This window comes from Mus pahari, chromosome 10, assembly GCF_900095145.1.
Source record: "Mus pahari chromosome 10, PAHARI_EIJ_v1.1, whole genome shotgun sequence".
Lineage (NCBI taxonomy): Eukaryota > Metazoa > Chordata > Mammalia > Rodentia > Muridae > Mus > Mus pahari.
The window spans coordinates 74,161,262-74,171,199 of NC_034599.1; positions in this window are offsets into that span (position 1 = coordinate 74,161,262).

Sequence of the window (9,938 nt, forward strand, 5' to 3'; positions counted from 1 at the left end):
AAAGGAGAGGAGAGGAGAGGAGAGGAGAGGAGAGGAGAGAAGAGAAGAGAAGAGAAGAGAAGAGAAGAGAAGAGAAGAGAAGAGAAGAGAAGAGAAGAGAAGAGAAAAGAAAAGAAAAGAGAGATGTTGTATCTGAAAGCAGAGCTAAAATCATTCCCAGACAAAACCTGGGAAATTCCTAACCAGACCTATCTTACAAGGAATGCTATATATTCCCTCAAGTTGAAATGAAATTACACCAGATAGCACAAGAGTGTACAAAGGTATGAAGCCCATTGATAAACAGAAGCATATGCACAATTACAAAAAAAATTTACTACTTCAGGCAAGGCTTAATAACCTTAAATGCCAACATCAAAGACAAATATATCACAAATAAGTAAAACTGAAAAGTTAACTGGTGCACAATGTAATAGATGTAATTGTAACATTAGTAATGAGTTTAGGGGGGAATACTAAAAGTAGACATTAATCTACAACTGACACTAAGTTGTTATAAATTCAACATAGACTGTTAAGAGTATAAAATATTTTAAATGTCATAATAATCATAAAGAAAATACATAGCATAAAAGATGAATAATATATATATAAAATAAAATCTATAAGTGGCACACAAAAGAGAGAAAGAGAGAAAGAGAGCAAGAGAGAAAGAGAATGAAGGACTGAAGACAAACAAAATAGTATCCATAAGGCACAGTAAACCTTTTCTTAGAACTAGCCTAAATGTAAGTGTATTTGCTTCTAATCAAACATGTAGGCTGAATAGGTTTCTTTTAAAAAGACTTGAATACATTATATGTATAGCAAAAATGTAAAACAAATATTGGCCAATCTCAACAGTGTAATAAACAAAAGTGAAATAAGGGGGAAATGTGAACACTATCTTTTTCAAAAATGCATAAAACACTACGGAAAAGAAACAAGAAATGATGGACTTGACAATACTGTAGACCACATGAACCTAAGAGACTCGTCTACAGCATATTATCCACTAGTAGCAGAATACATATTATATTTCTCAAGCACTCAGGAAATATTCTCCATGATAATCCATGGTAGGTCCTATAACACAACCTTCAAACCTTAAAGCTGAAATCATATGAAGTTTCTTTTTATCAACAATAAAATGAATCTAGAAATCAATCACAGGAGGAAAAGGAGATAGATCATAAAAATTAACCCTACCACCACCTCCGGCCAATAATTCCCTTAGCGCTGCCCACATGAGACCCTGCCAGGGGCCATACGCCCAAAGAAAAGTGACCTCTCTCCCCCAGAAGTCAGCAACTGCCAAGAGCACCCCAGCTAGAGTGGGGGTCTCAGGAACCCCCTTTCCCTCTGTGTTGGGATCACTGGTTTGTTTTTTGTTTGTTTGTTTGTTTCGTTTTCTATGGAACATTTTAAACATTATTTCTTTTATTTTTGAGATTATAATTACATCATTTCCCCCTTCCCTTTTTACCTTCCAAGCCTTCCCATATATACCTTCCTTTCTTGCTTTTTTCAAATCCATAAACTATTTGCAATTGTTGCCCCAAATATGTAAATAGTGTGCTTTCAACCACATAGTAGAGAATGTTCTAAGTGAAAAGAATCTCCATGCAAACTAATGAAATCAAAGGCCTTGGTGGAGTAGTGTTTTGTCTTACTTTGTTTTGTTTTGTTTTGTTTTGTTTTGTTTTGTTTTGTTTTGTTAATATATCAAAGAATCTGCTACATATTGACAAGAGGAAAACTGAGATTTGGGTTCCAGATCTCATCTAAATCCTCTCACATCTTAAATCGTCTTCAAATCTCACTCCCTAATACTGAATAATATGATGGAGGCAAACGCATGTGTTTTGGGCAAATCTATGACAAAGCAGTTTCAAAAGGAAACCCAGAGCCATTGAGATGTGGTGCTCCAAAAAAGAAGGATGGGTGTTTGTGGTCTAGGCTTCTCATGGGGAAAATTGGAATGTCAGAGCCAGAGGATTCCTGTGCCAGGCCTGACCTAGATAAAGTTCCTTTCTCAGCCTGGTGCTCCTTCCTCCCTGACCATCTGAGTTCTGGTGTGGTGGGAAGCATTTAGCGTGACAAATTGTAAATGGTTGCTGGCATTGCTCTTAGTCATCTGGAATGGACACAGATTCTAGAGAAAAGTAGAGGTACCAAGGTCAAACAGACTCCATTAACCTTCTACTGCCCCTATCACAAACTTAGTAGTTTAAAACAATGCAGCTTGCAATCCCACCAGCAATGGAGGAGTGTTCCTATTTCTCCACAACCTCGCCAGCATGGGAGTGGGTGGGTAGGGGAGCAGGAGNGGGGGGGGGGGGAGTATAGGGAACTTTTCGGGATAGCATTTGTAATGTAAATAAAAATAATAATAATAATTAAAAAAAAGAAAGGAGGAAAAAAAAAAACAATGCAGCATTATCTCACAGCTGCTCAGGTTTGAAGTCCAGTACACTACAATGGAAGCCGGGTTCACGAGGGGCTACATTCTTTTCTGAGGGTTCCTCTCAGATGGCCTGCAATCAGTCCTTAGCTTCTTATCTTCCATTTTCAGAGTCCTCTGCATTAACCTCTGACCATTCTTCCACAATCACATCCCCTCTCATCTGACTGCAGCACAGAAAAGTACTGTGCTTGTCATGATTCTGTGACGAAGCTAAAAACCAAGGCTAGGGATTCTGTACTATAGACATGATAGAGAATAACTATAGCTAGATAGAGCTCAGAATCTTTGATCACATCTTCAAAGTCCTTTTAACAATATAAATACGTAAAGTATCCGAGATTAGGGCATAAGCATTTGGGAGCCTTTACTCTGCCTTTGTACAGACCCTTGCCATAGGTATGCAGGCAGTGGTGGTTAGGGGAGAGCGCTGTTTGTGATTTGTTTTTTGGTTGTTTGTTTCCTTCTTTACTTCCTTTTCTTTACTGAACTTCTGCTTATTTCTCTTTATTTCTCTGCTCCCTAGCATCAGGTATCTGGATAATTACCTCAACAAAATGTCTTTGAAAAGAATTAAAAAAAGAAAAAAGAGATAAAGAAGGAAAAATCAATGAGAGAATTTTGATGCTGTTCTATCTACATCATGAATTTAAATCAGGAGTCATTAGATTTGAGAATCTGCACCAGCAATGACCACCACTGGTGGAATTTAGGTATAAGAGGTGGGAGTTTCTTCCTTTCCAAGTGGAATAATATATTTCACTCATTTGGTATTCAGGGTATATACACATTCACAAGATTATATATATATGTGATATATATATGTGTGTGTGTATATATATATATATATATATATGTGTGTGTGTNTGTGTGTGTGTGTGTGTGTATATATATGTGTGTATATATGTATATGGAAGAAATATAATATATAAATATATATACTCCCTTTGTCAGTTTAAAACATATTTTGAATATGGAAATGGTTAGTGTTTGGGAGATAGAGGAGGCACAAAAGAACTGTCCAGTGTCCCTGAGAATATTTTTACATCATACTCTGTATCCCACAAGGTAATTCTAGCCAGAGATTACTTCTTCCCCAGTCAAGTTCTATGTTCCCTGTCCAGTTTCTTTAGAGCAGAAATGTTTATTTTCTACTAACTATTGAATTAGACTAGAAACTCTCCTACCTCATAGGGGGCTCCTGCACTGTGAAAGAAAACATACAGGAGCCTTCCTTTTCTGCCCTATCCTGTTCCTCTGACATGGAACCAGAACAGAGAGAAGGCTCAGCCTTTAGCTCTAATGACGCCAGACACCTCTCAGACACCAGGTTCTACATGGACCAAGGTCCTTGGAACTTAAATTTAAAAGATCCTACTACTCCAGGGTTTCATCAACCCCAGTGTTTACTTTTCTAATCCTAGTCTCTATAACTCTAGAAACCAAGCAATTATATCCAATGAAAACAAAGTTGGAAGTCAACCAATGTGTAGGCTCCAAGAATGTTATGAGAGTTCATATATGATACCAATCACCCTTCTCTCCTCTCTCTCTCTCATTTTATATATTCTGCATCTCTGAGGTTTAAAGTTCCTCAAGACACAGCCTGAGCCCAGAGCATAAGTGTCATTTCTCTGTGTCTGAATTTATCTTTGGATGGCTTGGGTAGAGCTAATTCAAAGCCAGTCAGGAGGACCAGTCCTTGGGGCAGTTTCTGGAATGGCTTATGGATGATACAACCCTCAGGTTTAAGCCAACACATAGGACGCCCTGAAAAGATGCACAAGTGCACAACCCTTCACAACACAAATGACTAAAGCTCTTTTGAACTTTTGCACAGTCAAAAGATAATCATTGCTAAATAAATAATGATAATGATAAAGAAAATCATTGCTTCTTACTAACCAGAGTTGTATCTCTCTCTTCCTCACTTTCAAAATAGGGGATTCGCTATGTGCACTCATTGTGAGTGCTTTTGAGCCAGTCAGCAACTCATGGGCCATATGAAAGAGCTTAACTTCAGAGAGTAAAACAAACCCAGTATCTTGAGAAATAATATCATGTCACATATCACTTGGTTTTTTTTTTTTTTTTTTTTTTTTTGGAATATCGTCTGGCTAGGCCTGACAAGCACACGAAAGTAAAATCTCCTGCCTCTTGGTGAGATGACTGAAATTACTTCATGAGCCTGAGTAGTTCCTAAAAGGTGAGGTGCCTTTCAGTTTTTCTAGGACACTTTCTGTTTGCTGGACAAAGACTGACCACTGATATTTCATCAGTTCTGTGAGTTGTGCTAAAGAATGAAGTTAACTGGTACCAGCTTTCTAACTTATGCTCATGAATTTTTGACAACTTAGCACTGCTCAGTCTAGATAAGCTCTCCTGGATAGAATGTTCATGGATTGAGCCTTTGAAATCTGAGTGTTCTCAACACAGTCAGACCCAAATACTCTCAGAAATAGTATTTGACAATTAGTATGAAGGTGGTAAATGAAGAGACCTGTCTATGGGGAGTGGGAAGGAAGGGAGAGAAACTGACTTGGTATTTTGATTCAAGGGTATCAATAATTATAAGAAAACAAACTTAATCTTCTTTCACAAGAAGAAGGAAGTATACGTCTTCAGTTGGTTCTGCCTCACATGAGATTGAAAAGAGACCCTCTTAAGGACTCCAGGCAGTGAGCTAGCTTTAAGTTCTCAGGCTCATAAAACAACCATTTTAATTAAATACAGAGATTCTCCACCAACTCTAGTCCTCAATTATTTAAGACTTTAAGAAAATGACATTAAAATGGAATTAATAAAGATGCTGACAAACCCTTGACCATGGAAAGCAGAAAATGAAAATGGTGGTTATTGTTGCTATTATAAGTGAGGTCTTATAACTGGGAAGCCTGAACACTTCCCTCATATGGTTTAAATTAATCCATAAAACTTTTCATATGCTGTTTGTTCCATATATACCCTAAATCATATTGCTTTAAAAGGGCAACGTAAGTCCACATGCCCCTAATAGTGAGGCAGACACACCAAGGAATCTTTTTTAGCCACAGGGATCATGTGCAATTCTATTTCATAGCCTGAAATTAAAGAAACATTATGGACACCTCTCAAAAAAATCTAACCACTCAAAAAAAAGTATCTCCTCTTCTCACATCTGTTGAAAGCAAAGTAAAGAACAGAGACTCTGCGTGGCAATGGCTTTCATGGGGCGGGTTTAATTTCCTGGTTGTACAAGTGCCCACCACCTTTGAATCCTGCAGTAATTGTTGCCACTTATGACCATGATGAAAATAATGGAATGTGATGATGTGAACCATCACCCTGAGCACCATCCCTTTCACTTTTAAACATAAACTTCAAAATATAGATTTAAGTTGTAGGAAATGTCTTTTTTCCAACTAGCAATTAACTGAAAATCAAATAGAACACGCTGCTTTTTAATAAATGTACCCAAAATAATTATTTCAGCCCAACGCGGAAAAAAATCCTACTGAAAAGGGATTATGTGAAAGATTCCTTCTTCTTCCAACAAACACACATCAAAGGTTGGCCTTCTGCACCGTGCAGGCAAAGCTAGCATTCCGTTAAGAAGCAGAGACAGCATTTTCCAGATACATGAATCCATTTCTGCCGAATATTTCCTGAACGGGATTTCAAATTGGTTAAGTGTGTGGCAGCACAGGATGCCACCGTGGATCACCGGCAAGGCACATTCTTGGAAGTGAGTGTCAGTCCCTTTCAGCCATTGTTAAGAAATGCCCTCTTTTGGCCTCCACAGGCAACTGCAGATATATAGCACACACACACACACACACACACACACACACACACACACACACACACAGGAGAGAAAGACAGAGAGACAGAGAGATAGAACACATAAATAAAACTAAATCATTAAAAATAAAAATGCCTATAAAACCATAATAGTCAGCACAATTTTATGAGCATGAAAATAAACAAATGCATGTCAGGATAAATAAAAAGTGCAAAGAAATCTTAATATACAACAAAACTGACATTCCTGTTAGTATAGTAAATGGAATATTTAATGGTATGGGCACAGCTAAATCTATAGGACAAATATAGTCACACATTTGCATAGGTAAATTTCAGGCAGCCTAAAAATCTTTTATGTTCAAAGTTCAATATCTCTACATTCTAAAATTTCAGGAGAAACTGGTATTAAAAGGAACATACCTCGAGATGGAAAGGCTGTGTACAGCAAACATATAGCCAATGTTACACTAAATGATGAAAAATTAAGGGCATTTCTTCCAAAATCTGAAACAGATTTTTTGCGTCCTCTTCTCACAGCTGTTGAAAGCAAAGTAAAGAACAGAGTGTCTGCGTGGCAATGACTTAGTATAATGCTTGAAGTCCTTGCTAGGTCAGTGTGGCAAGAGAAAGAAAGAAAAGAAAACACATGAGAAAGGAAGAAGTCAAATGATTGCTACACATGTGCATGAATCACACTGTAATCCACATACGTTGGAAATCTTGCTGTAAAAAATATTCATAGACCCAATGAACACTTTCAGAAAGGTAAGAGAATATAAAAAGCAGCATTCCCAAATCAGAAACTTACATATTCCCCAATAATGAACTTAGAAGATATCATATAGACAATCCCACTCATGGAAGCCTTGATTAAAAAAATAATAACACCATTAGCTAGTTTCCTGTTGCTGCGATGATATGCCAGGACCAAAATCAACTTATAGAAGAGTTTACTTTGACTTTAGGTTATGAATTCTAAAGGATCTAAAAATGATCTAAAGGATGTAAAATTTCTAAAGGAGTCTATGGTGACAGGGGTGGTATGACAGCAGGTGGCGGAAGCAGAAAGCTGGCAGATCACATGTCATCATCACACAGGAAGCAGAGAAGGAAACAGGAAGTAGGAGAAAGCTATATTATTTATGTGAGTACATTTTAGCTATCTTCAGACACTATAGAACAGGGCATAGGATCCCAACACAGATGATTGTGAGCCACCATGTGGCTGCTGAGAATTGAACTCAGGACCTCTGGGAGAGCAGTCAGTGCTCTTAAAGCTATAAAGGATTAAAGCTATAAAGGATAAAGCTATAAAGGCTCACTCAAAGACTTTCCCAGTGATGTACTTCTTCCAGTAAGTCTGTACCTCCTAGAGGTTCAACAACCTCCCCAAAGTCAGCAACTGAAACCAAGTGTTCACAGATGTCAGCCTGTGGGGACACTTCCCATTCAATTCACCACAATAATCTTAGGAAGAAACCTTACCAAGGAAAGGAAAGACCTCTGCAATCAAACCTTAAGATACTGAAAAAAGAAAGTAAGAAAAACACTAGGAGATGGAAAAGCTTCCCATTCTCGTGATTGCTATAAATACTGTTTAACAACAAAACAAACAAACAAAACGGTCCTATGGTTAAGAAAAACAAGCCATAGATTCCATAGAATGTCCATGATAATTCCTTATAGTACTCGTTACAGAACTATAATAAACAGTCAAAATTTTCATATGAAAATAAGAGGCTCCCAAAGGGTCAAAGCAGAGAAGCAGTGCTGGTGATATCACAATACACAACCTCAGACAAAATCAGTATGGTACTGCCTCCAGAACAGGCATCAAAACCAGTATAATACAACAGAGGACCCAGAAATAATCCCACAGAGCCACAGCTACCTCATTTCTTAAATATCTTGTATAACTTTGCAGATAAGTACTATTTTTAACATCATCCCTGCTTTACCCTCCTACTACTTACTCTCATGTCCTTTCCACTCCTCAAATTCATGGCCTCTTATTCTTTAATTATTATTGTGGTTTTTATATGTAAATTTAAAAATGCAACCATTGAGGACTGAATAACCTATCAGAGGCCCATCTCTGGAGAAGATGAGTTCTCCCTTTCTCACCAGCCTGCAGTTCTTCAGCTAGGAGTGGAAACTTGTGAGATTTTCCCCATCCATACTGATGTCTGTTGGTGTTCTTTTGGGTGTTGTTTTGGCAAACATATTGTTGATAGTTCACATGTAGTGCTTCCCTGTCATACATAAAAGACACAATCTCACAACAGACATCCTGGTACTCTGGCTCTTAGAATATTAATAAAGCTGTCAAAAGTGCACATTGGAGAAAGGGTAACCTCTAAGAAATGGTGTGACATGAACTGAATTTTTTCATGTGGAAAAATGAATCCGGGTGTATGTGGCTCTCTCACGATAGATGAAAATCAATCCAAAATGAATCAAATTTCTTAATGTAAGGTCCAACTCTTTGAAACTACTACAAGATGGCAGAGAAAATGCTTTAACACATGGCATAAATGATAATTCTTTAAAACAAGTAATACAGTAGAACAGAGATTAATTTCAAGAATTGTCAAAGGAGATTACAAAAAAATTAAAACTTCTGAAAGGAGAAAATAATTGCCAGAATAAAAAAAAACCTCCCTAGAAAATGGGGGAGGGGCATCCTACCTATACATGTGACAGGGGATTTAGGTGTAGGATATACAGAGTACTTCAAAATTTAAACACCAAAACCCAATATCATCCTGTCAGTGTGTTAATGAACTGACTAGACAGTTCCCAAAGGAAGAAATAAAAATGACCAATACATATTTGAAAAAGCTTTCAACATTGTTAGCTATTAGAAAACATTTCAACATTGTTAGCTATTAGGATCACTGGTGAGTGGAACACAACTTCTGCTCCAATCCAATCGCACACAGGACCTGAGACAGCACTAGAGAAGCAGAGAACCAGCCTGACTAAGGGCACAAATCCCTTCCAGTCTGCACCAGCACTGGGTCACCCAGGGTGTGGATTCAGTGGACACCCCCATGGTCCCTAGTGGACTGTCCAGCAATCTTAGGATCACTGGTGAGTGGAACACAACAGCTGCTCCAATCCAATAGTGACAGGCCTATGACAGCAGGAACAAGAACACCAGAGCCTTTCCTGACCAGAGGCTCAGGTTCCTTTTGATCAGTTCAGGTTTACCTTGGTTTCAAACAGACCAGACAACTCCACAGTCCTCAAAGGAGGCACTACTTCCACGCACTGTAACACGCCCAGGATCTAAGGATAACAGGATCCCAGGATAACAGGAGCTGGGTCACACTAGTATTTGAGTGTCTCAGAGGAGCTTGACTGCCAAGAACTCAGACACACCCTGAATCTCAGGTTCACAGGAGCCCGCAATCAAAGAATCACAGAGAAATCTGGACTCTGAGAAGTCCTGAATCAACTGGGATTATAGGAAGGACAGGCTCCAATCAGATATATTGAGGACAGGAAACACTAGAGATAATCAGATGGCAGGAGGCAAGCATAAGAACAGAAGCAACAGAAACCAAGGTTACTTGGCATCATCAGAAGCAAACTCTCCCACCACAACAAGTACTGGATACACCATCACACCAGAAAAGCAGGACATGGATCTAAAGTCAATTCTCATGATGATGATGGAGGACTTTAAGAAGGAAATACTGGAAATCAC